Raw genomic sequence first — 24,717 nt, 5'->3', positions numbered from 1 at the left:
TTACTGCGTTGTTGCTGAACAGGTCACCTGATTTATGTTGTCAATACGCCCGGACACACGCAAGCAAAATGGTGTAATAACGGTTGGTGTGGCTGAAGGTTTTGTAACTTTTTGCTCACGGTGACCTTCACATGGCACTCAGTGCAGAATAATGACAAGGGAATACTTCTTCCTGTGCTTCCTGTGTAGTTTTGTTCAACTGCAGTAGAAACAGAAATGAAAATTCAACGAGTTGAGCAAAATTCCGAATGGAGTATTCTGGTTAAATACATTTCAAGTTAGTTAGGTTTCACTAAGCTGATTGGACGATCAGCGTTCCGAGAGTGTTTATATTTAGTATAACCGCACTGGGGCGTTTCACTACATGCCGCTTGTCCATGTTCCTAAAATTCCAATTCTATCAACAGTTAACTGATACCATTACTATAGTAGAATTAGTCACATCATCATTATCGCCTAAACAATAGCAAACAATACATTTTTCACGAATGTAACTTTTGACTTAAAATATGGAAGCTTGTCAGATGAAGATGAAAAGGAAGAAGGGATGCCGAGTTCACCAGATGCACCTTTAAAGGGAACGTACAAATCAATGTAGGCGCAACGAGCAGCAAGCTAGCCACCTAGCTGACGCGCTATCAGCGAGTGTGACTTCTTCGAGATCCACTTCCATTAGCGGAACAAAAAACAACAAAACATTTGGCCATACTGTGTTCAAAATATCAGTTACTCGATATTAAATGATTGTTTACAGAACTGTTGTGTAAAAGCTATATCACAATTGCGCGGTTATATTGAACATCAGCTTGGCTGTGATTAGCTATGGCCAAATCACAGCTTTGCTGATAATCAGTATAAACAAAAACTGAGTAGGACCCTCCTTCGCGCTCTGAACAGCAGCAATTCTTTGTGGCATGGATTCCACAAAGTGTTGAAAATATTCTTTTGATATTATGGTCCGTGTTGACATGGTTGCATTACGTAAACCTGCAGATTTGTCAGATTCACATCAATGCTGCGACTCTCCAGTTACACCATCTTAAATATGCTCTATTTGGATTCAGAGCTGGTGACTGGGCAGGCCAATGACGTACTCACTTTCATGCTTATGGAACCAGCTTGAGACGACTTGTGCTTTGTGACGTGTAGAAAGTAGTCACGATAAGATGGGTAAACTGTAGCCGTAAAGGGACGCGCATCGTATTACTCATATAGGCTGTGGTATTCAAATGATGCGTTATTGATGCATTTTTAAGGGGCCTAAAAGGTGTCCCAAGAAAACATTCCTCACACCATTACGCCACCACCACCACCACCACCCCCATGTTGACACGTGGCAGATTTTGTCCATAGATTCATGCTCTTGATGCTAAATTCTGACATTATTGCAATCTTTATCTGTCCAGTTTCAGCGAGCCTGTGCCCACTGCAGCCTCAGATTCTTGCTCTTGCTTGAAAGGAGTGGAACCCAACATGGGGTTCTTGAGTTGTTCTAGTCCAGTCACCTCAAGGTTCGACATGTTATGCATTCTGAGATGCGTTTCTGCTCACCACGGTTGCTCACCAAATGAGTGGTTATTTGAATTACCGTAGCCTTCCTGTCAACTCAAACCAGTCTGGTCATTGTCCCATCACCTCTCTCATCAAGAAGGTGTTTCCACCGAAGAACTGCTGCTCACTGGAGGGGGTTTTTGTTTGTTTGTTTTTCACAGCTGTCTGTGTAAACTCTAGAGACTGTTGTGTGTGACAATCCCAGAAGATCAGCAGCTTCTAAAATACTCAACCCAGCCTGTCTGGCATCCCATGGTCAAAAAGATCCTCTTTTCCTCCCCATTCCTATTGTTTGCTGTTAACTTCAGCTGAAGCTCTTGACCTGTATTGTATGATTATATGCACTGTGATACTGCTACATGATTGACCGGCTGGATAATTGCATGAATGAGCAGGTATACCGGTTTTCCTAGTAACATGATGAACGTATTTTGATCATATGTTTTTTTAGCTGACGCAGCTCAAGCCAATCCACCCAAACAGTCAATATTGGCTGGTGTATGAACAGGGCGAACACCAGTAATCCCTGGTTTCTTTAATGAAACGTATCCGGTGTTTCTCTCTCGCCTACGCTCTTCTGGATCAGTGTCCAACTGTACGGCGCTCGTATTCCTCAGTCCTCCAGCCTAGGGCTGTTTTTATACGTGTCACTTGCGCAAGCGAGTGTGTGTGAGAGGGAATGAGAGGATGGCACGTTGTCATGCCTCTGGTGTACAGAATGTCTCTTGGCGTTGGCAACCTAGATACACGCCTGGAAAAGGACTGAGCTCAAGGTCAAAGCTTTTTCTCATCTCTGCCTCGGTATCTCTCTCTTTTGCGATGGTGCTGGAACGTACAGTGAATCCTTCATGTAATTAAATGACACTTTCTTATTATGCATTTTATCGATTGTCTATTTGCACTGTAAGTAGTAAGTTTTCTAACTTGCCAATTTTTACACTGTAGACCATTTTTCGATACGAGTCCCAGTTATCTTTAAAAAAAAAATGTCTGCAATATAACACAATCAAACCCCTGGCAAAAAAAAAAAAAATTTTAGAGCTGCCAGTATTCAGATTGTTTGCCTGCTTGAATTTGTCGCTGTGTTTAATAGGTTGGTTGTGTTAGAAATAGCCCAAGACGTGTTTGGAAATCTTTTTTTGGAGGTTGTCATATGTTCGGTCGGAGGCACTTTTGGGGATACAAGAGTGAGTGGGAGACTTGGCGATTCGAATATCAACGTTCGCTATCAGAGATGCCATCACAGACGTACAGAAATATCCCATATCTCCCCCCTCTCTCCCTCTTTTACTCTCACACATACACACACACACACACACCACATGCACACAAGCTTAAAAGTCAAACTTCTAAACCTTATTTAGTTCTACAAAACTTGTTTAAAAAAAACATTTTAAATCATATATGATTTTCCTGATGTAACTACAGTAATTTCTTATGCCAGATGTGTCTGATAAGAAAATCTGAGGAAGGGTTTGGCAGCAGCTATGCAAACCTTTGATGTAAATTTGGAAGGTTTGACTTTATGCAAAAGAGGCGTAATGTGACGATGACTGGCAATAGTAAAGTTGTGTTGTGATGTAAGGACCACGCCGTGATTTAGAAGTCGTGCCATATATAAAAATCATACTTCCTACAAAGCAAGGCTGTCTTTGCCATCAAGAGCCTGATCAAAATTTCTGATAGACTGAACATCTAAGCTGCACCAGGAAGACATCTTTCTCGTCTGTCAATAAATAGTAGCGCCTCCAGTCTCACAGAGTGTAACTGTAACCTTCTCATACTTGTGGTCCTAATGAATGGAGGCGATACGCCCATGCTTAGTCATCTTCACACCCGAGTGCCAGCCATTACTTACATTCCAGTCCTTTGATTTAGCAGCTCCAGACGCTGACTTGTTCCACACCCATGTGTCATTTCTGAAAAGTTTGAACGCTGTAAGCTCTATGAGCTACAATCCACTGTAGATCTAAAAATTACATATCATCATAAATGATGTATACAAATGAAATTAGTGATGAAATGTTATCTTCATGCTGAACACTGTGCACTGAATACAAGCCCTGCCCAGTACGCATTAAACAGCCATGTCTCCAGGTCAGTCCATCTACTGCAAATAGCCTAGAACATGTACATGTAGTGGTGATCACGTTTGCCTCTCACCTCAGGGTTCGGCGGTTCGAATCCCTCCTGTGCCCTGTATGGAGTTTGCATGTTCTTCCTGTGCTTTGGTGGTTTCTTCCGGGTACTCCGGTTTCCTGATATGCATTTCCAAATTGTCCATAGTGTGTGACTGTGTGTGTGATTGTGCCCTGAGATGGGTTAGCAGCCCGTCCAGGGTGTCCCCTGCCAGGGGCATAGCCTGGCCTGTGCATTCGGGGATGTAGCCCTGAAGATTTTTTCTTTAGCCAATTATAATTCTCCACTTGGAGCGGTTTGTCACAACGTAACCGAACGTCAGTAAAATAAATAAATAAATAAAAAAGGCGCCGTTGTGATTTTCTATCTTCAGTGAATGGAGTGTTGAATTTGTATCGGAAGACCAATCACACAGGGTTTACAAGAAAACACATGGAAATACTCGTGTCTTATTGGTTGGCAGGTCTCAGTTGTGCCAAACGCTAGCTCTCACAGTCTGTGTGAGGGGAAAATTGGATATATGCCGATTTCAAATTAGTATCTTTTTTTTTTTTTTTTACCAGTGAAGGAGTTGAAACTGAAACGCTAACACCCTCTCGTGCTGAGCAGGAAAACAAGGTGTGTAAATGTCTATACGAGTTCAAAGTTACATGAACATGATATGAGCAAAGCATAAATACAGCTAACGTACTTTGCAGCTAAACCCATACAGTGATAGCTTAGTTGTGCCTCCCCTTGGCTAGCGACACCAAACTAGCCTAGCCTGTCTAACTAGCCTGTTAGACAGACAAAATGTTTTATATTTTAATCGGTCTGGAAGTCCTGCAAACAGTGATAAAACCCGAAGCATGTTTTATGATAAATCCAACTTTTTGTCCAATTTTCACATTTTTAAGCAATTCGTCCTCACATGCAAGAAAAAAAGCAAAAAGTGCAAACAGTCTATTTAGAAGTACTTTTTTTTACTTTTTCTAGTTTTTTTTGAGGGAGAAGAATCTGGGCTCAGCCGCGCATGATTAACAGTCCAGCTAACGTCCCGGTCCCCTGCCTTGTGCCCAGAGAATTTGAAAAGACAGCCTTGAATATATCTAACAGGTGTCTCACAGCCTGCAAACATAATGTCTGGTAAACGAACATTTGCGGAAGCTCAACCCAAAATTTACCATTGGATAAGTAAGAAAAGTTTCAGACAGTGATCACTGAAAAATCAATAACAGGTATTGATCGCCACTTGGATGCCTACAAGCATTTTACCACACTTTGATGTCTATATCCAAATCTATGACAACAGAAAAGGCAAACGTTCTCTGGACCTTGGCTGAAGAGCTTTTTTCATTTTAGTTGATTTGTGATCATGAAGCGTGAGAAGTGCCCAAGTAGCTCCAATTGATGCTGGTTCTTGACAGGCACTCAGTGTTCCCTAGTCTTTATGGGTCACTTTCCTGCCAGAGTGAATGCTCATTGTTAAATTGTCTAGGATAAAAAATGAGCTAAGGAGCAGAATGCCCCAAACATGTCTGACCTGGCTGACACTTATAGACTTGCACTTGGAACTTGTCAGATAGATGAACTGAGATGAAATAATGGAGGTAAAAAACCCAAAAGAGACTTCTGTAAAAGAAATATGTGGTTGTTTATGCCAAAAGGAGCATACTATACACCTGAGTGGGAACAGTATGTATAAACAGTCTGCGCTTTACTGTATTGGATAACCTGTGATCCAGTTATCTGGTGCGGATGATACAGAGGTAACAATAATGATTTAAAAAAATCATTATTATTTTATTTTCAATTAAAAAAATGCCCACACTGCACAATACAACCTCTACATCTTTATCACAACAGTGTGTATCCGCACTTCATCGTGGCCACGCTTTTCATCAACAGAGCTCAGAGTCTGAGCCAGTTAAAGCTAATCCTTTTTGCCCAGGTACAGACAGAGCGATAGCAGAAATGTGGACGAGGTGAAGGAAGAAGTCTCGAAGCAGTTATGAATTATGCTGAACGTGACTTATCAAAGCCTTTTCAAAGCCCACACGTTCGGATTTTCATTCGACGAGACTGAAAATGCATTTTCTTTGTTTTCTCAAGCATTTTTACACTAAAGATAGTGCCTCCATGAACACGTGTGGGAATGCATGTGTGGTGGTTGGGGAAAACCCTTCACATGATCACATTAGCATTTTCCTTAACACGTGGTTCTGAAAAAGACATACTTTCAATTTTTCAAGTGGTTTTATTATCATTCCAACCACATACAGCTGGTACAGTACAGAGTGAAACGAAACGACGTTCCTCTAGGACCATGGTGCTACATACAACAACACACTAACCGCATGAGACGACACAGAACTAAATAAGATCTACACATTTCTACATAAAGTGCATGTGTAGATGTGTGCTAACAACACAGGACAGTACAATACTACTAAAACAGGACAATAGGTACAGTAATTGACAGTGTAGCGCCAAACAGTAACACCGTTCTAGTGTGGAAGTGTCTGATATACAGGTAGTGCAGAAGATAGGCGCCCAGGAGTAATGATATAATGGCAAAAAAATGGCAAAAATGTAAACATAACATGCTATGACTGAGTATTCAGCAGATTAGCTTATACAAAATATGGACATAGCAGTCATATAACAAGTTTAAAGATTTAAACATTTAAAGATTCCACTGACAGACGTGCCGCTTACCTCTACATTTATAAAGTAATCTACGTATTACAAAACATTACAAATTTTTACGGACATTTACAATTGAAAATGAGTTATCACTTTGATTAGAAGCATCATCCATATCAGTCTCGGTCTGTGTGATAAACTAGTATCAGCACTGCGGGTGCTGCCAGCAGCTTCACTATGGTTTTACATGCTTCCAAGGAATACTGATTACAAATGTTTTTCAGTAACAACCTCAAGTCATCGTCTGAACATATGTCAAAAAGCGTCAATGTTGGTTGATTACAAAATAAAAGTCAAGATGCAAGTATTATGGATGATTACAGATTGACAAATCAAAGAAGTGATCTCCTCACACAGCTCCTCAGCTCTTCATGGTGTTGTTATTATGAAGCAGTCACGTTGGGTAAGAAAACAACGTCCACGTCAGTGAGGTTTCATGATCAACAATGATTATTTAGACTAATCGCTGCACCTCTAAAATTGGGGCTTTTAATGTCTTCAAGCCTTGTCGACTTCCACCTATTTATTTAATTTCACAACTAATTATTTTGCAAGATTATCTCAGATATACAGTATACAATATGCAAGTGTATAACAGCCTACTGGTATAAAAAAGAATAAATAAAATGAAAAATCTCATACAGTCTGCGCTCAAAATCAGGAAAAGGATAACGGCCTTTTAGAATAACTTGTTCAAATATACAGTGGGGGTAATAAGTATTGGACGTGTCAACATTTTTTTCAGTAACAATATTTCCATTAGCGTGTTCAATACTTTTTTCCCCTGTGTCATAGGTTTATTACACATCTTTATTTATGGACTTTAATATTGTGAATTCTTTATATTTCCAGATTTCTTGAGTTAATAGTGATGTCTGCTGAAAGTTTCATGTGAATAACCTCACAGGAAATATATTAACTGAAAAAAAAGTTGACATGTTCAATACTTATTCCTGCCACTGTAGTTCAATTACTAGCTCTGTAAGTAATAAGTACTGCGCAGTGTATCTGATCTGGGGTGAGATAAGGAAGACCCACTGTCCCATTGCTTACTGATGTAGCTTTGTAACATTTGAAGAGCACATCATAAGTTTTAATTAGATATGCACCAATGTATCGGCCGATAATTGGTATAGGACGATAAATGCAATTTTTCAAGCTATCGGCCGATAGTTGAAAAACAGCCCATGATCAGGGCCGATTATATCCTGTCAATAAAAAGATGGCGGGAAAACACATCGATTCTGTAAAGATGTCTTGTGTCGAATGATGACAGAACTGCAGTTTGTAAGCTCTGTAATCTCTGCACTGATAAAATTTTACACCAGAAGTAGCAGCAGTGAAGCGTTTCGGCATCGAGTCTAATCACCCCCCCCACCCCGCTCAAGCTGTTCGCGCTGAATTAAAGCGCCAGTACACCGTTGAAAGATTATAATGAAGAGGAGTTGACAAAAGGTATATATTGCACAGAAAACTATATTTGTAGACTAGTATGTTTCATATGTAGTTAATGTTAATATGAGTTAATATCATCAAAAAAAGTGTATATTAGGCCTATATATTACCAGTCTGATGTCAATGATGAAGAAGAAATGCTTTTGTTTGTGGTGAGTGAATGTGAGACTAACAGGATTCTGTTAATATGAATTAATAACATTCAATAAAATAAGAAATCTTCCTTTAATCTTCAGAATGTAGTTCATGTGTTAATGTTAAGTAGAGTAATGTGTTTTCTGTGTATGAGACCAGTTACTGTGAAACAACTTGTTGAAATGGAGAGAATAAAGTTTTTATTTGCATTTATTTGCATTTATTTCAGAATTGTGGAATTAATTATTATTAATTTAAAAACAGGCATAAAAGGCAGAACTATCGGTATCGGCCGATATCACTCTGAATAATCGGTTATCGGTATCGGTTGAGAAATTTAGTATCGGTGCATCTCTAGTTTTAATATCATAATTTAATCCAAATCGCATAAGAAGAAATTTGGGATGTTTTTGGCAAAGTAAAAGTTTACATTTATTATTATACAATATTTTTTTAAATATATGGGTGTTTGTGCATTGTGTTAGTGTATGCATGCTTTTCAGAACTCATAAGGATGTCCTTCTGCTGACATAGTAACACATAACCAGCTGCGTCGATCCCTTCTGCCAAATCCCTAGATTACGAGGAGACCATGTGTGCGTGTGTGTGTGTGTGTGTGTGTGTGAGAATAAGAGGAGAGCGAAAGCCTCTTAATGACCATGTGCTTCATACCAATAGAATCACAGTTGCACCTCTGTCACATGGCCCACAATGCACCTCTGTCATCTCTTCAAGCACATGCATACAGACTGACACTATAAGCTGAAATATCTGGACTTGTCTATTTCATTACGACGGTCACACAAAGCATCAGAATCTAGGAAATAATTTGTTTAGAATGATATGGATCTTCTAATAGGATATTAAGAGCATCAGTCATTTCTGCAATGCTAGCGTAATAATTTGTGATGAATCACCTTATTATTATTCGCTATAGATGAACTTTTTGTTCACTAGTTTGTTTAGAGATCACAATTATTTTTTTTCTTTTATTGTCATGTACCCCCAAACTCCAGTCATTTGTTTAATTGTAACAGAAACCAAAAAGAGGCTTAGTAGTGGCACTTTAAGAAAATATTGTCCCTTAATGTAAAAATACCATGGCAACCCTTTATATTAAGGTGTTCTAAGTAGTAATGAGGCATGTTTATTTTGTTGAAAATGATCAATGACAGAGTGGTATCATATCATTCTTGCCACCTTGTTGTTGCTTATTTTCCAGCACGTTATGTCCCATCTTATTCCTCACTTAGCGTACCGGCACCGGAGCTGCTGTTATAGACAATTAACCTTCTGGATCACAATTCAACATAACTGCATATATTAAATAACGCTTTTATTATTATTATTTTTTTTAAGAACACCTTATTAAACTTAAATTCAAAACAACCAATAAGAATTGATGAAATAACTGATCTGGTTGAGGAGGTTTATTGGCAAAAATTCATTAGTGAGCCATTTTAAAATTTCCACTAGCTTTCATTCAGCTTGAAGCTCCTCTTTTTACACCATACTGTGTATTTTTGCGCAGCACAGTCATTGTTTCTAGCAAGAAATGTTGCAAAATCTAGCATGAATATTATACACCTTTCATTAAAACCTTAACATAAAAACCACCTGCGTAATATTGTGTAGGTCTTCCTTGTGCCACCAAAACATCTCTGACACGTCGAGGCACGGGCTACACAATACCTCTGAAGGTGTTCTGTGGTATCTGGCACCAAGACGTTAGCAGCAGATCCTTTAAGTCCTGTAAGATCAGACTTATTTGTCTGGCACGTCCCACAGATGCTTGACTGGATTGAGACTTGGGAAATTTGAATGCCAAGTCAACACCTTGAACTCATTGTCATGTTCCTCAAACCAAACAGTTTTTGCAGTGTGACAGGTCGCATTATCCTGCTGAAAGAGGCCACTGCCATTAGGGAATACCCCATGAAGGGGTGTACTTGGTCTGCAGCAATGTTTAGAAAGGTGGTAAAGTAACATCCACATGAATGCCAGGAACCAAGGTTTCCCAGCAGGACATTGCCCAGGGCGTTACACTGCCTACGCTTTCTTGCCTTCTTCCCATAGTCCATCCTTTCCCCAGGTAACTGACGCACATGCACCCGGCCATCCGCTTGATGTAAAAACAGTGGTCACCAACCTTTTTAAGCCCAAGATCCTTGTCATTGACCTTGATGAAAGGCAAGATCTACCTAACAAAGAATTGATAGAATAAGACTGCCCAGATTGTACTTCCAGCTTGAGGCCTTTAATTTAGTATTTTAATTGTACTTGAATTACATTAAAAGCTTTGGTTTTAAACTTTAAACATGATGCAACCGAGAAAACCAACAATGTAACAAAACTAACACTTGCAGTGAGCAGATCATCGTTAACAGTAAAATGCTTATTCACTGAAGTGTCTGAAGACAATACTGCTAGCATTTTATAAATGAACTGCAACAGAAAAATTCTAACAACATTCTCAATTAAGCTAAGTGCAATTCTACGTCCCGTCTTACGCAGCATCACTTTTCACAATGCCATCAGAAGGCAAAACTGCTGCAGTGATGTTACTCACTCAAGTCAGTGTGATGACTGTGACTCAATACTGTCTGTGAGTGCTCTGTAGTTTGGCTCATAGCGAGAGACAGCCAGTCTGAGGCAGTCTGTAAGGTGTCTGTCAGTAAGGCGGCTCCTGTACTTTGATTTGAATTCAATAAAATTATTTGTATAGTGCTTTTTACAATGGTCATTGTCTCATTGCAGCTTTACAGAAACATATAAACACCAGATACAGATGTTAAGTGTGTGGATTAATCCCTATTGAGCAAGCCGGTGGCGACGGTGGTGAGGAAAAACTCCATAAGATCATATGAGGAAGAAACCTTGAGAGGAACCAGACTCAGAAGGGAACCCGTCCTCATCTGGGTAACAGGAGTTCTTCCGTCGATTTCGACGAAGACCAAAGTTTCCATTTCTGCCTCCATTATGGAGAACACAAACTATGACTCGACTTGCGCATGAATTGGATTAAAGTGAGGAAGACTTGCGCAGCATCGGCCTAACTCTCACTTCCCGGTGACCACCATGATCCAGTGGCAAGCCTGAGTCAAGACGACTGAAGATGGCCCCCGGACGCAGTGATTCATACACCCATTCATACACTACGGACACTGTGGAAACGCCAATCCGCCTACCATGCATGTCTTTGGGGGAGGAAACCGGAGTACCCGGAGGAAACCCCCGCAGCATGGGGAGAACATGCAAACTCCACACACACAGGGCCACAATGGAAATCGAACCCCCAACCCTGGAGGTGTGAGGCAAACGTGCTAACCACTAAGCCACCATGCACCACTCTGGGTAACAATAGATAGTGTGAAAGTAAAAGTTCATTATGGTTCATCAAAAGCAAATACTTTCTGGAATTTGGCTGCAACCTGTTCTACATCAATGGGCTTGAATGGGTTTGAGACAAATGCAGCAACCGCGACCCTGAAGAAGGAGTAAGCGGTAGAAGATGGATGGATGGACAAATGCAGCAATACACTCCATGACGTCTAATTCACCAAAACGCAGACTGAACTCTGTTGCTACGCTGTCTAGGTGAGCACAGTGATTCTCAGGGTGATTCTCATACTTGTCTTCAATGCTCTGTGACATTTTTTCCGGGTTGGGAACGTGCGTTAGCCTCCCGTGCTTTAGATGTGTGATCCGAACACCGATCTTAGAATAAAATGCATTCAGTGCGCCTATCAGGTGGGACAGGTGTCGGTCTTTTCCCTGGAGATCGTTGTTGACTGTATTCAGTTTTGCAGTCAAGTCTGTCGGAAACCCCAGGTCCAGCAGCCACACATCATCTGACAGTTCCTTGTGCTCCTGGTTCCTTTCAGACAGAAAAGTCTTTATCTCAGGCAGCAAGTCAACAAAGCGCAACACTTTCCCGTGACTCAACCACCGGACATCAGCATGAAGTAGTGGGTCTCCATTAACGCCTTGAAGAAGCGATACTGAACTGCTTTTGCTTATATCGAGTTTATCAGTATGACCACCATTGTCATTACGTGAGAAAAGGTCCGCGACTTTCCCAGCCAAGGCCTGCTGATGAAATCACACAATGATAATACACAAAGGCAGGAAAATCAGTGTCATTAAGGCACAGTGCTATAAAACCAGAGCGCACACCACGCATTGCCAGCGCTCCAGCGGTAGTAATTGCTACCAGTTTATGAGTGGGGATATCATTTTCACCGACATTTTTTAAACTCATTGTAAACATCCTCATCTCTCGTTCTCTCCTTAAGTGCAAAAGAGTCAGGAAGTCGTGCTTTGTTGTAGAATCCTGGAAGGCCATTCTGACTAAAACAACAAGCTGAGCTGTGTCCATTACATCCAGAGACAAATCGTTTAACACTTTTCGATCCACATCCTCTGACAATGACTCGACTCTTCTCGTCATTGATGCAGGACCGAGCTGTACACCACGGAGTGAGGTTTTCATGTCTTCTTTGTTTTTGAAATCCTTGAAAATAGTCTCTGCAATAATGGCCATTGCTTCCTTGGCATTTTGTTTTAGACAAAAAGTGGCTTACATGAAATGGTGCTTCAGTAGCAGCCTTATTTTGAGCAGCAGATTTTGGAAAAGTGATTGCTGGGCCTTCAACTCGTCAACTTTCCTAGCACGGATTGCGCTCTTTGGCAGGTAGATGTCTTTAAATTTCAGGTGGTTGGTGTTGTGGTGCCGCACCAGATTTCCTCTTTTACATAGTGCTTGTTTTTGGTGGCACAACATACATACACACTTCTCTTTCACCAAGGTAGAAACTCCTCTTCCCATTCTGGATGGAAATTGTGTTTTCTTCTTCTTTCGTGGAGCCTACACCATTCTCTTACCTCACGGGCTATCATCACTGTGGAGAGCCGTATATATGTTTGCGACAATAATACATAAATACAGCAGTTGGATCAAGAAAAACAGAGAGGGATGCTTGCAAACCTGAACATTAATCGGGCATGACGTATTTTTTGTACTTATTATTCTTTTATCTTCGGGAGCTACCGGGACAGCGATGAAGATCTACCAGTCGATCGCAATTGACAGGCTGGCGAACACTGTTGTAAAATAAAACGTGATTCATCAGACCAGGCCACCTTCTTCCATTCCTCCATGGTCCACTTCTGATGCTCACGTGCCCACAGTAGATGCTTTCGGCGGTGGACAGGGGTCAGTATGGACACTCAGCCCCATACACAGCAAGCTGCGATGCACTGTGTGTTCTGACACCTTTCAATCATGGGCAGCATTAACTTTTAGGCAATCTGCTCTACAGCAGCTCTCCTGTGGGATCGGACCAGACGGGCTAGCCTTGAGCTATGAGCATCAATGAGCCTTGGGCGGCCATGACCCTTTTGCTGATTCACTGGTTGCCCTTCCTTGGACCACTTTTGGTATGTACTAACAACTGCATACCAGGAACACCCCACAAGACCTGTCGTTGTGGAGATGCTCTGACCCATTCGTCTAACCATCCCAATTTGGCCCTTGTCAAAGTCACTCAGATCCTTACGCTTGCCCATTTTTCTTGCTTCCAACACATCAACTTTGAGAACTGACTGTTCATTTGCTGCCTAACATATCCCGCCCCTTGACAGGTGCCATTGTACCGAGATAATCAATGATATTCACTTCACCTGTTTCTTTTAATCTAAAAAAAAATATTTTTTTTTTACAGTAATACACTGTGATTTTTTAAAGAAACAGGCCTATAATTTCTACTTATTGCCACTATAGGAATTATCGAGGGTGGAGATGTAAGTGCATTTGCTCTGTAAGGCAGTGCTGCTTGTGCTGTGTATCCAAAACCACCAACTACCCATCATAGGCAAATTCCCCTTAAACACACACACACACACACACACACACACACACACACACACACACACACTCATTTGTGAACTCTTCACCCCATCAGGCTGTCACACCTTTAGTCAGATTGTGTGTACAAATCTGAGGGCATCATGAGAGTTGTCTGATGACGTGACTACTTTTCTTTTTCTCTACGTCCGTTCAGTAATTTCTAACAAATATCAACTGTCGGGAATTATTTGATTTTCTAGATCAAATTCATTTAACGGCAGCGCTTCAGTGCTAATGATTACAGTGTTTGTCCAGCTAATATCCCTAACCGGATGAACAGGTCCATATTAAGCCCTTGATAGAATTAATTAAGTCTGAATGTCAGGAAAGGAAAGATGAAAAAGGCTTTTTTGTAATATTCAGTTTTGAAAAAGGTGGTCACCATGGCTGGGGACAGGAGCGGGGTGTCAGTTTTCTTCTAGGTATGCCGACAGGTGGCAAGGCTTGACCTAGTGTAAGCTATAACTTTCCCTCATTACCCGAGCTCGGATACACACAAACGTGCACAAACACACAAAGAGCAGTCCCTGTAGCAGGATTTTTCCAGTCAGGTGGATTTAATTACAAATGTATTAGGGTTTCCACTGAGACAGAAAGCACTGTGTGGATTGGCCTAGAGTAGCTATTCATCTCAGCTGCACAGTAAGTGCAAGGAGATTGGTGTCTTGGCACAGGATAAAAACTGGGGAAACAAAACATGAACTCGCAAATGCCTGTACCACTGTCTTGGCTGCAAATAGGCTATCGGTGAAGCAATAAAATAAATACTTGTTAATACTTGTTACAGAAGAGGAACACTTGACAACACATAATGCCAATTCACTCATCACAACAAGGGGCTGTAATACAACAACAGCCCCTATATGCCAAAACTGCATACAAATAAACCAGATGGCAGTTTACAATCTGATCATGCAAACTTTACAGTCCGTTTCCTTTTTGATCAACTGAGCATATCATTTTAACAACCTGGAAAAACTTAAAAAATCAAAACCAATATATATAGCAAGTAGTGTAACTACATTTACATTTAAACCTACATATATGGCATTTTGGCAGACGCTGTTATCCAGAGCGACTTACATTTATCTCATTATACAACTGAGCATTTGAGGGTTAAGGGCCTCGCTCAAGGGTCCAGCAGTGGCAGCTTGGCAGTGCTGGGATTTGAACTCACAATCTTAACATCTTAAATCTAAGCATCTTAACCACTGAGACATGACACAATGAGCTAAGTAATAACAATAAAAATTCATTAAACAAATGTAACTAATGTTGATAATCACAATTGTGCACACTGGAGCCTCATACTAAAACATACGCAACGGGGTTTAGTTTCAAAATGTAATTTATAAATGTGACTCACTATGTGCAGATAGCTTTTGGCAGTATTTTTTTTTTAACCTTTTGTCAGACAGGCTGTTTAAAGATGTTTGGAGGTCATCCAAATGTTTTGGAAAATAGAATTTCATATTTGTTAAAAAATAAAAATAAAAAAAGGCACCAGATGTGATTTTATTCATTTTGGTTCAAATAACCTCATTCAGTATTTTGTTTATATTAAATAAGAATTTCATTATTTATGCTGCGTTCAATTTAACTTACATCGATCTCAACCTCTGTGCGTTTGAGCTACAAAGTGGAAAAAAAAAACCACACGAACACCTCCATGTTTGCTGGTCAGCTAACTGTGATGAGTGATGTATATTGACCTTCTCAAAACAGTCAGTCAGTGCATTCACATGGACAACAATAATCCAATATTAACCCGATTAAGACAATACTCTGATTAAGAAACTACCATGTAAACAGCAATTTTTAATTACCTTAATCCGATTAAAGTCATACTCGAAGTAAACACAAATGTGGAGTATTCCTGTTTTAGTCGCATTATCGACGTGTATTACAGACATGTACACACCTTAATCACACTATTAACGTCGTGTGAGAGTTTTCACCGCATTTTGTGACAGGACACGATCACACACGGCAGTGCTCAACCATTTTATGGCAAACAAGAGAGCACGGGTGCCCCCCAAACCACGTATTTGCTTACTTTAGGCCTGTAGTAGGAGAAATACATGTATCTCGGCTACTATACAGATGGTAAGTACGCCGTTTGAGACGCAGCCCACGGCTTCAAGCAGTCGTCTATTTGCACGTACAGCATGACAAATAATTAACCGCACTTAAAGCGTCCGTAAAAAAATTAAATAAAAAACACCCAAAACTGTATACAGTACCATAATGAAGATGAACTGTATGTTGATATGTGAAATTCTGGAGGGACGTCGGAGGGCGTGGCGCGGCGACGTAATGACGTGTGCTGTTAATCGAACTATGTTCTAGAACATGTAAAACGGGGGCATGAAAGGAGTATTCTAAAAGCGACTCATGTAAACACCTTAATCACAATATTATCTTACTCAGAGTAAGGTCCATAATTAGATTACTGCTGTCCATGTAAACGTAATCAGTGTTACAGATTTAATAAGCTAATATGTCTGTATGAGGGGCCGTGTTGATTTGCCATTACTTGCTGAACCCAATGTTGAAGAGACCATCCCAAGTTCCCGAGTTTGAAGTTAAGGGAGCATTATCTAAGTCGGAGTTACAACCTTTAGTTGAATGTAGAATTAATTCAAGGTGGTAACATGGCTGACCTATATTCATAAAGTTTTAAATCGTCTGACCTATTCAAGTTCTAAAATAAAGAAAAAAATATATGACTACATCCTGGTGAGCTTGAAAAATTGTTCAGTTTGGTAATAAATAGCTTTATTTGTAAAAAAACAGAAATGTCCGGTTGGGGGGGCATGGTGGCTTAGTGGCTAGGATGCTTGCCTCGCACCTTCAGGGTTGGGGGCTCGAAACCTTGCATGTGCTCGAGCTTGCATGTTCTCCCTGTGCTTCAGGGGTTTCCTCCGGGTACTCCAGTTACCTCCCCTAGTCCAAAAACATGTGTTATAGGCTTATTGGCATTTTCAGATTGTCCGTGATGTGTGAATATGTGTGATTGTGCCCTGAAATGGGCTGGCACCCAGTCCACGGTGTCCCCCACCTTGTGCCTCAAGTTCCTGGGGAACTCCAGGTTGCTCCAGGCTCACACGCAACCCTGTGTAGGATAAGTGATATGGAAAATGGATGGATAAACGTTTATACACACACAAACACACACACACACACACACACACACACCATTCATTTCAGTAAAACAAAAGACTGAGATTTGACTCAGATTTTTTCATAAGGCTTTCCAAATTCATTATTTTGAACCAGCAAAATAAATGATCCACTGTGATGATAAAAATAATTTAAAAGGTGTTTTAATAGAGTCAAGATAAACATAATAAATATCATATATAAATATCTATAATAATACGTATTAAATGAATGACGCAGAGTTGTTTTTTTTCTCTCCCCTCAACATAATCTCAATTTACTGCACCTGTAATGTAGGCGCGATTACCGCTAACAGGAAGTTCAAGATGTTTCTCTGTTTGGAAAATGGACGACTAAGAGCTGTAAATAAACATTTACACAAAACATATTTTTGTAGATTGAGTTCATGAACTTTTCAGTCAGATGAATTTACAAGTTAAGCTTTAAATCTGTATAGTTCATCCTTTCACAGATGGGATGTTTCAATGGGGAGAGAATTTATGGTTGTGTGTTAACATACACAGCGCAAGGATACAACAAACCCTTCAGGAATGTAAGTAACCGAAATGACTTTTACTGTATTACCCAGTATTGGAAAGTTGTAAAATAAGGGCAGCTATGGTAAGACTTTCTCTCATCCACCTCATACTAAGACCTTCACCATTAGAGTAAAGAAGTAGTATTTTATCACTTTTAAAGCTGCATATTTCGACCAGATATCAACATATACAAGCCTGTACATTTTAGAGAAAATTATTAATATGAGTAAATAATATATTCTTTCCAGTGCTGGTGATCGCACATACACAACAGACAGAGTTGAAAGAGACTCACTTGTTAAAAAAAAATAAAGAGTATTGGAGTATTCTTGTAAGGAAAGAAATTATTGAACTTATATAATTGGCCAAAATAAAATAAAATAAATACACTACCTCTTCAACATGTATACGCTGCTCCTAAAGGCAGACCTCAATCTAGTGTCTTTTATATGAGACCAGGATACAGATTGTAGGTCATAGCTCCCAGAATGGGAACCTCTACTTTAAACCTCATTTTGCAAGCAATGGGGAATGAAAAATCTCTAAGGACCTGTCCAACTTATAGTATGACCAACATTTAGCTTAAGAGACACTGTGAGAGCAGATTCAAGCATACATAAGAGGTGGAAAAGGTCAAAAACCCTTTAAAGGTAAAAGCAGGAAATCCTCGAAAACATTAAGAGCGAACATTAATATTTGAACGTTGTTTATTTAACCAGTATCCCTGCTACGTTTTCCTTTCTTTGGATTGGACAAATCTGTCCAGAAGCTGTTTCCATTTATTCTTGACGAGAAAATGCTATTTCTTGTCAGGTATTTTCAATTGCTGTACGATTAAAGGACAGACCCGTTGGCATATCATATAAACATTTAAATGAACGAACCAGCGCTACAAGAGACTCATTGTACTGCTAGTCGTACTCAACAACTGCTAGTTGTGCTCATTGTACTGTACTGACAGGTGACAGCAAGGTACTAGACTCCATCCTTAGCTGACAATAGCACTGCTTGCTACAACGTTCAGAATTACATAGTGTTGCTTTGACACCTTTCTGAATACAACAATTCATGAAATCTACTTTGCCCAGCCCAAAGCATATGCGTTAATGTAGAGCACCATGTTCAACATGGTGATACATATCATAGGACGCATCCATTCATTTTCCATACCACTTATCCTACACAGGGTTTCGGAGGAGCCTGGAGCCTATGCCAGGGAAGGATGGGGCACCCAATGGGGGGGGCACCACTGTACGGGGTGCCAACCAATTGTAGGACACAATTACACACAAATTCACAAATCCATTCTCACACTACAGACAATTTGGGAATGCCAATCAGCCTAAAACGCATGTCTTTGGACTGGGGGAGGAAACTTGGCCCCAACCCCGGAGGTGCGAGGCAAATGTGCTAACCACTAAGACACCCCCTGTCTTTTGATAAGATATTTTCTTATTTTTTCGGCAGCCGTTTTATGTCACTAAGGTCGGCGCTAGGAGCTACTAGCTGTGTGCTGTATCGAAAAAAAAAACAAGCATGGAGGACCATGACACAGAGCGAACCTCCCCACAACACTCCGACACAGAACAGGCATCATCCCAACTAAAACATGAGGAACTGGTACCTAAATGGTCAACTTGTAAATGGTCCTCTGTAAGTTACACTGCAGACCAGTTACGAACACATGCAGTTACTTTGACCATTTTTTCATCAATTTTAGAGAAAATTTGAGCCATCTCGTGATGTATATTATACATACATGTACACATACATACACATGCATATACACATACACACACTTACATACACATGCATTTACATACATATACATCGCTTCGAGATATGAAATTGTCCATATCATGATATAAGATTTCTTCCATATCACCCAGCCCTATGTAAAAGGTTATACTGTGCCAAATTTACATAATGAGGCAATATTGACCTCCCTCATGAATACTGAAACACAATCACAGAGGGCAAGAGTTTACATGTGAAGAACTGCTAAGGCACGTGATAGATTCTTCTCTCTCAAAGGAAAAGTAATTAAGGAAAAACCCTGACTCCACACCAGCTCAGTACAATACCCTCTGCACAACCTTTCACAGCTATTGACAGAATGAAAACTCTACGTGCTGTTTCGGCACTTGGCTCCCGTCCCTTACTTAAATTAAACACAATCTTGTACGGTAAATGGCTTTTTGCTGGATTCCGCCCTCTCGCTGAAAATCCCACCAACTGTGGACAAACAAGTTAAGAGGACATGAGAATTGCATAACCACCTCCTCTCCACATACCTCCCCTTTGACAGCCAGATAAAATAACTAGGTTGCTGAACTGGCACAACTGTCAGCCTTGGCACAGGAACGCCGTGCAGGGTAACATTTCAAGGGATGGTATATATTATATATACACATATTTCACGACGGCTTCGCTGCTGAGGAGAGCCAACTGCATATGAATGCGCTGAAACGGGTTCCGATGAACGCAAAGCTAAGCAGAAAAACCAAGGACATACCAACATTCCCTTCATACTTCAAGAGCGTTTTCTGTTTATCAATGAACAAGATCACACGAGTATTGTCATGCTGATCCTAATCAGAACACCAGACATGAGAAAGCCTTTCCCTGACCCACCCAATACCAATTACAGCATGCAAAATATTAAACGGGGTTGTGTCAGCTATCTCCCCTGAGGAGGACAGCTTGGAGGGAAAAGCATTACAGGAAACCACCACTCTGAAATACATTCAAAATGTTTATATTGAACTACCTGTGATGTGCTTAGTGATTCTAGTGCCAGTTTCTTGGTTGGCATTTTTTGCTATTCCTGTTAGAACTATTTGGACTGACACGGTGGTGCAGTTGCTACCTCACAACTATAGAGTTGCTGGTTCGATTCTGAGCTCGCGTTACTGTCTACATGGAGTTTCTGTGCATGTTCTCCTGCACGTACACGTGTGAGCATCCTCTGTATTCTCTGGTTTACTTCCAGCCCCTAAAAAATGCTGGTAAATGGACTGGTTACACCACATTGCCCCGGGGTGTGAAAGAGGGTGTGAAGGCAAATGTGCATGGTTCCTAGAAATGGATTAGCGATGTATTCCCACCTCACGTCCATCGATCCCAGGAGAGACTCCAGATCCACTGCAACCCTGACCAGAATAAAGTGGCTACTTACGAATAATAAATGAATGAAAATGCATTTTCTTTAGATTTTTAATTATTAGAGCCAGTACTAAGTGACTGATCTGGTATGTCTCAAGCTGCAATGTGCCATCGCCATATAGTGCTGCGCACCATCATCGCATTCCTTTAACACATAATTCCCTGCTTTTACATCACAGTGAAAGACGTCTGGCCGACAGTTGCTGAGATTGCAGTATCTCTGTGGAAAATGCTTCATGCCCACAATCACCTGGGTAAAATAGACATTTTTCTCTCTTAATTCACATCAAATTGTCCTTTTCTCTAATTTGGTTCCAGATTTTGGCTTAAAAAAAAAAAAAAAAAAACAACCCCAACATATACATTATATATTATATTTTACCAGCATGGACATGACTCAAACTAACTTGCACTTTTTCCTCTGAGAAGGTATTTTTCTGTGTATACTCGTTATTTCAGCGCAGTGAGTTTTGCCTTTAATGTCTTATCAGTTTTTGGGCATCACCAAATGCAAATCAGCTGTGCCGTGCATACGCCTGCTAATTTACGGGTAATTAGCCTTCAACGACACGCACATGCAAGTACGAAGTAAATTAGCGTTCCAGAAAAGTTTGTAAATCCAGCGGAAATTTTTTGCTCGGTTTGGCTTAAGCAAACATTTACACACAACTTTACTAAAACAGTGATGAACAAGGCCCAGTGTCAGCGAATCTTTTTATGGAGTATAATATACAGTATAAACGTCTAACATGATGACACTGGATTAATCAACCAGCAGCACAGAAATGTTCATCAAAGCAGTGTTTGGGGATTGTATACCTTCAAGGGATGAAATACAATGAGAAGGTCCAGGAGTGAGGGAAGAGAAGATCACTCACTTGGTCATTCTGTGCCCACAGAGCAGTCTATAGCGCCAAGCTTTGATACCCGCACAGAACAAAGTGAGGCAGAGTTAAATATAGGAAACGGGACCTTTGTACACGCCAACTACCTCATACACTATTGACCAGTCAATGAGATGGGCTCAGTGCAGGTACAAATGACCCTTTTACACTGAACTCAGATCAGTGACAAATGCATTCTGTGCACTCATTAAGGTTATGAATCACAAAAGACGAGCTGGGATCAAATCAGTTCTCAAATGTCTTCTGTATGATCTCGGAGACGCATGTGGAAACAGCAGAGGCTCCCGATTTGGATGAAGCAGTCAGACTTAGTCAGTCAGTCTGCTTACCGTGGCTGTGATCTTAAAATTAAGACACACGTGGTGTGAACATCTGTGAGAAACCAGCTGTGCGATTACTATGACTGCACTGCCAAGCAAATTAAACCAAATCAGTGAAATACAAGTGACCATGAAATCTGTTCAATAAGAACATGTACACACTATAGTGTGTGTGTGAAAGTATATGTGCATACTGTATATACATAGCCAATCATATACACAGCCATTCATGTGGTCACAGTGCAATGCACAAAATCATGTAGATACACTTCAAGTGCTTCAGTTAACGTTCACATCAAACATCAGCAAGGGGGGGGCAGGGGGGGAGATGTCATCACAGTGGCTTTGACCATGGCAAGGTTGTTGGAGCCAGGCGGGTTTGTTTTAGTATTTCAGAAAGTGCTGAAATCTTTCCAGACATGTGTACGTGCAGTCTGAAAAAAAAACAAAAAAAAAACTGTCTATTTAAATTCGTCTTCGGGCGTTTTCAGACCTATAGATCTGTTCTTTGTTCCGAAACAAATTGTTGCGTTTTCTCCTTGGCTTGGTTTGCTTTCACAAGGCAACATTTAATTTCAAAGCGCACCGAAATGTGTTTATGCAAATCACATGTGAGTAAAATGTCCTCTCATTGGTCAGAGTGCACATGTTTATGTTCTGAGGTAATGCTCGTAACGGTCATCCGTACAGATGGATCGACAGCAGCTCGGTGAGCATATTGTGACTTTCTTTTTAGCTGCATCTTTCTAATTTATCCAATTAATATGTTGAATGGAGCGATTAAAGCCCATCTCATTGAGATGCTCGCTAAACATCTTGTAAACCTCTGTGTTTTTATGCGTTTTTGAAAGTTATTCAGAAGGTATTTATGTTCATCAGACCAAACTTCAATGAGGCATTTCAATTCGTGTTGCGAGCCGTTTTTTAATGTAACGCAGTTCCCATCGTTCAGTGTTATGCAGGCTAGTTTGCTGGTCCATTGGGTCAGGTTGCTTTCTCACGCGAACCTCTCCAGAGTTCGTTTGCACTCGAGTGTTCTCGGGCCGATTATGTTGGTGCGCATCCGAGCGCCGTGTTCATATGTGTCCAAATGAACCGAACCGAGGGACAACACACACCAGGTTCTGAAACAAACGCACCCATCAAGCCAGGTGCGAAAACACCCTTAGAAACCGATTTCAATCATAATCCTTTATGAAATAAATATTTCCTTTATAAATATTTCAAGCGTAACCAAGGCTCTAAAATTAGAACAGGATATTTCTATTTCAAGAAAAAGAAGAAGGGCTAACAGAAACTATTTGATTGTACACACTATTAGGTTATAATGTCTAATATCTTTGTTAAAGTTTGTTTTATGAATGCATTCCTGAGTATAATCACGTTCTATTGGCTATTGGCTGCTACCATGAGAAACAGGATTAATTAACTGGAATCAGGCATTTTTCTTGTTTCTGTTTGAACGCTACTAGCCATACAGCTCCACTGTAAGCGTTGGGATATCAAGGTGAGAGTCGATGAAGAATCCTACCTAGGTTTACTGTAAAAGAAAAGCAGATCATGATTTATGGCAAAATTGGACAACGGTAGATTGTGCCTTAAAGTGCATCTATTATGTTTTTTTCAAATATTACCTTTCATGTAGTGTGTTATAGAGCTGTTTGTGAATGTAAAAACGTCTGCAAAGTTTCAAAAATCAAAGCGCATGACAAACGGAGTTATTGACTCCCAAAAGAAGGAACCAATTCTGAATAGCTGAATCGAGTCGTTAGTAATTCCAGACTTTACTTCCTGTACTAACCTACGTAGGTTTGTAACAAAAAGCCCCAGATCTGGTCTTCATCAGCTGCTCGCTGACAGCGGTAGACCAATCACAACAGACTGGGACATCTGACCAATCAGAGCAGAGTATGCTCTCGGAAAGGAGGAATTTAGAATGAATCCTTTAGAACGGATCATTGAACAAGTCGTTCGTGACACTGGGGAGGAAAGGTAATGCTGCAGTTTAAATTATGAGCACGTTAAAGTGTTTTTTGAGCTTGGATGCATGTAAATCTATTGTATGAGATATGAGATCTGGTTTTGAAATTAGGCATGTTTCAAAACCATAATACATGCGCTTTAAATGACTGAATAACAAATTAATTTAATCCCCGCATCCCCCCACAAAGCATGAACACTTACCAATTTAACCGTACAGATCCCGGAATTTATTTTCTACTATTCATTCCACTGAAATGAATTCCCGGTTACACCGCTGCCGACACCTGACGCGCTTACAACGCAAGTACAACTTACATGAAATGCAGCGGACATTTGTTGATTTTAAACCACCTACGCTTCAGATCTGCTGTGAATTATATATAGTGTAAAAATGTCGAGGAGTAATGTACTACGTGCTGTTATGATATTTCTTCCGAGGTCGAACGAAACGAAGCCGAACAAAATGAGGCTGGGGGCCGTATTTTGCCCACGGGCCTTTTGTCTGTCAAATGCGCCTTAAAGGGACGTGTCACTGCAAATAAATACTAAGCTCTTCCGACTGATCCCGATTCCGAGATGACTCCACCCACATCCACGAGGGCTCGGTGAATGGTTTGGTGAGAGTGAAAATGGTCGCCAAATGTCAACACAATTGAACACTTGTGCGTTTTGAACTGACACGTTAGTCAGCGCTCACCATCAATATGCTAATCAGGGCAATACCTTTATGATGTTCATCCCTAAAAATCGATGGCAGGATAAACTGAAAC

At 40.5% G+C, this 24,717-nt stretch overlaps 1 protein-coding gene across 1 annotated transcript in view; it reads right to left on the bottom strand.

Moving 5' to 3' along the window:
• The window catches only part of c2cd2l (c2cd2 like), a 54,777-nt gene that overhangs the window by 26,426 nt on the left and 3,634 nt on the right, over window positions 1-24,717 (bottom strand). The window lies entirely within an intron of this gene.

The sequence above is a fragment of the Ictalurus furcatus genome, chromosome 28 (assembly GCF_023375685.1).
Source record: "Ictalurus furcatus strain D&B chromosome 28, Billie_1.0, whole genome shotgun sequence".
Lineage (NCBI taxonomy): Eukaryota > Metazoa > Chordata > Actinopteri > Siluriformes > Ictaluridae > Ictalurus > Ictalurus furcatus.
The sequence above is the reverse complement of the archived record's forward strand: the minus strand, read 5'-3'. Positions and strand labels throughout refer to the sequence as shown.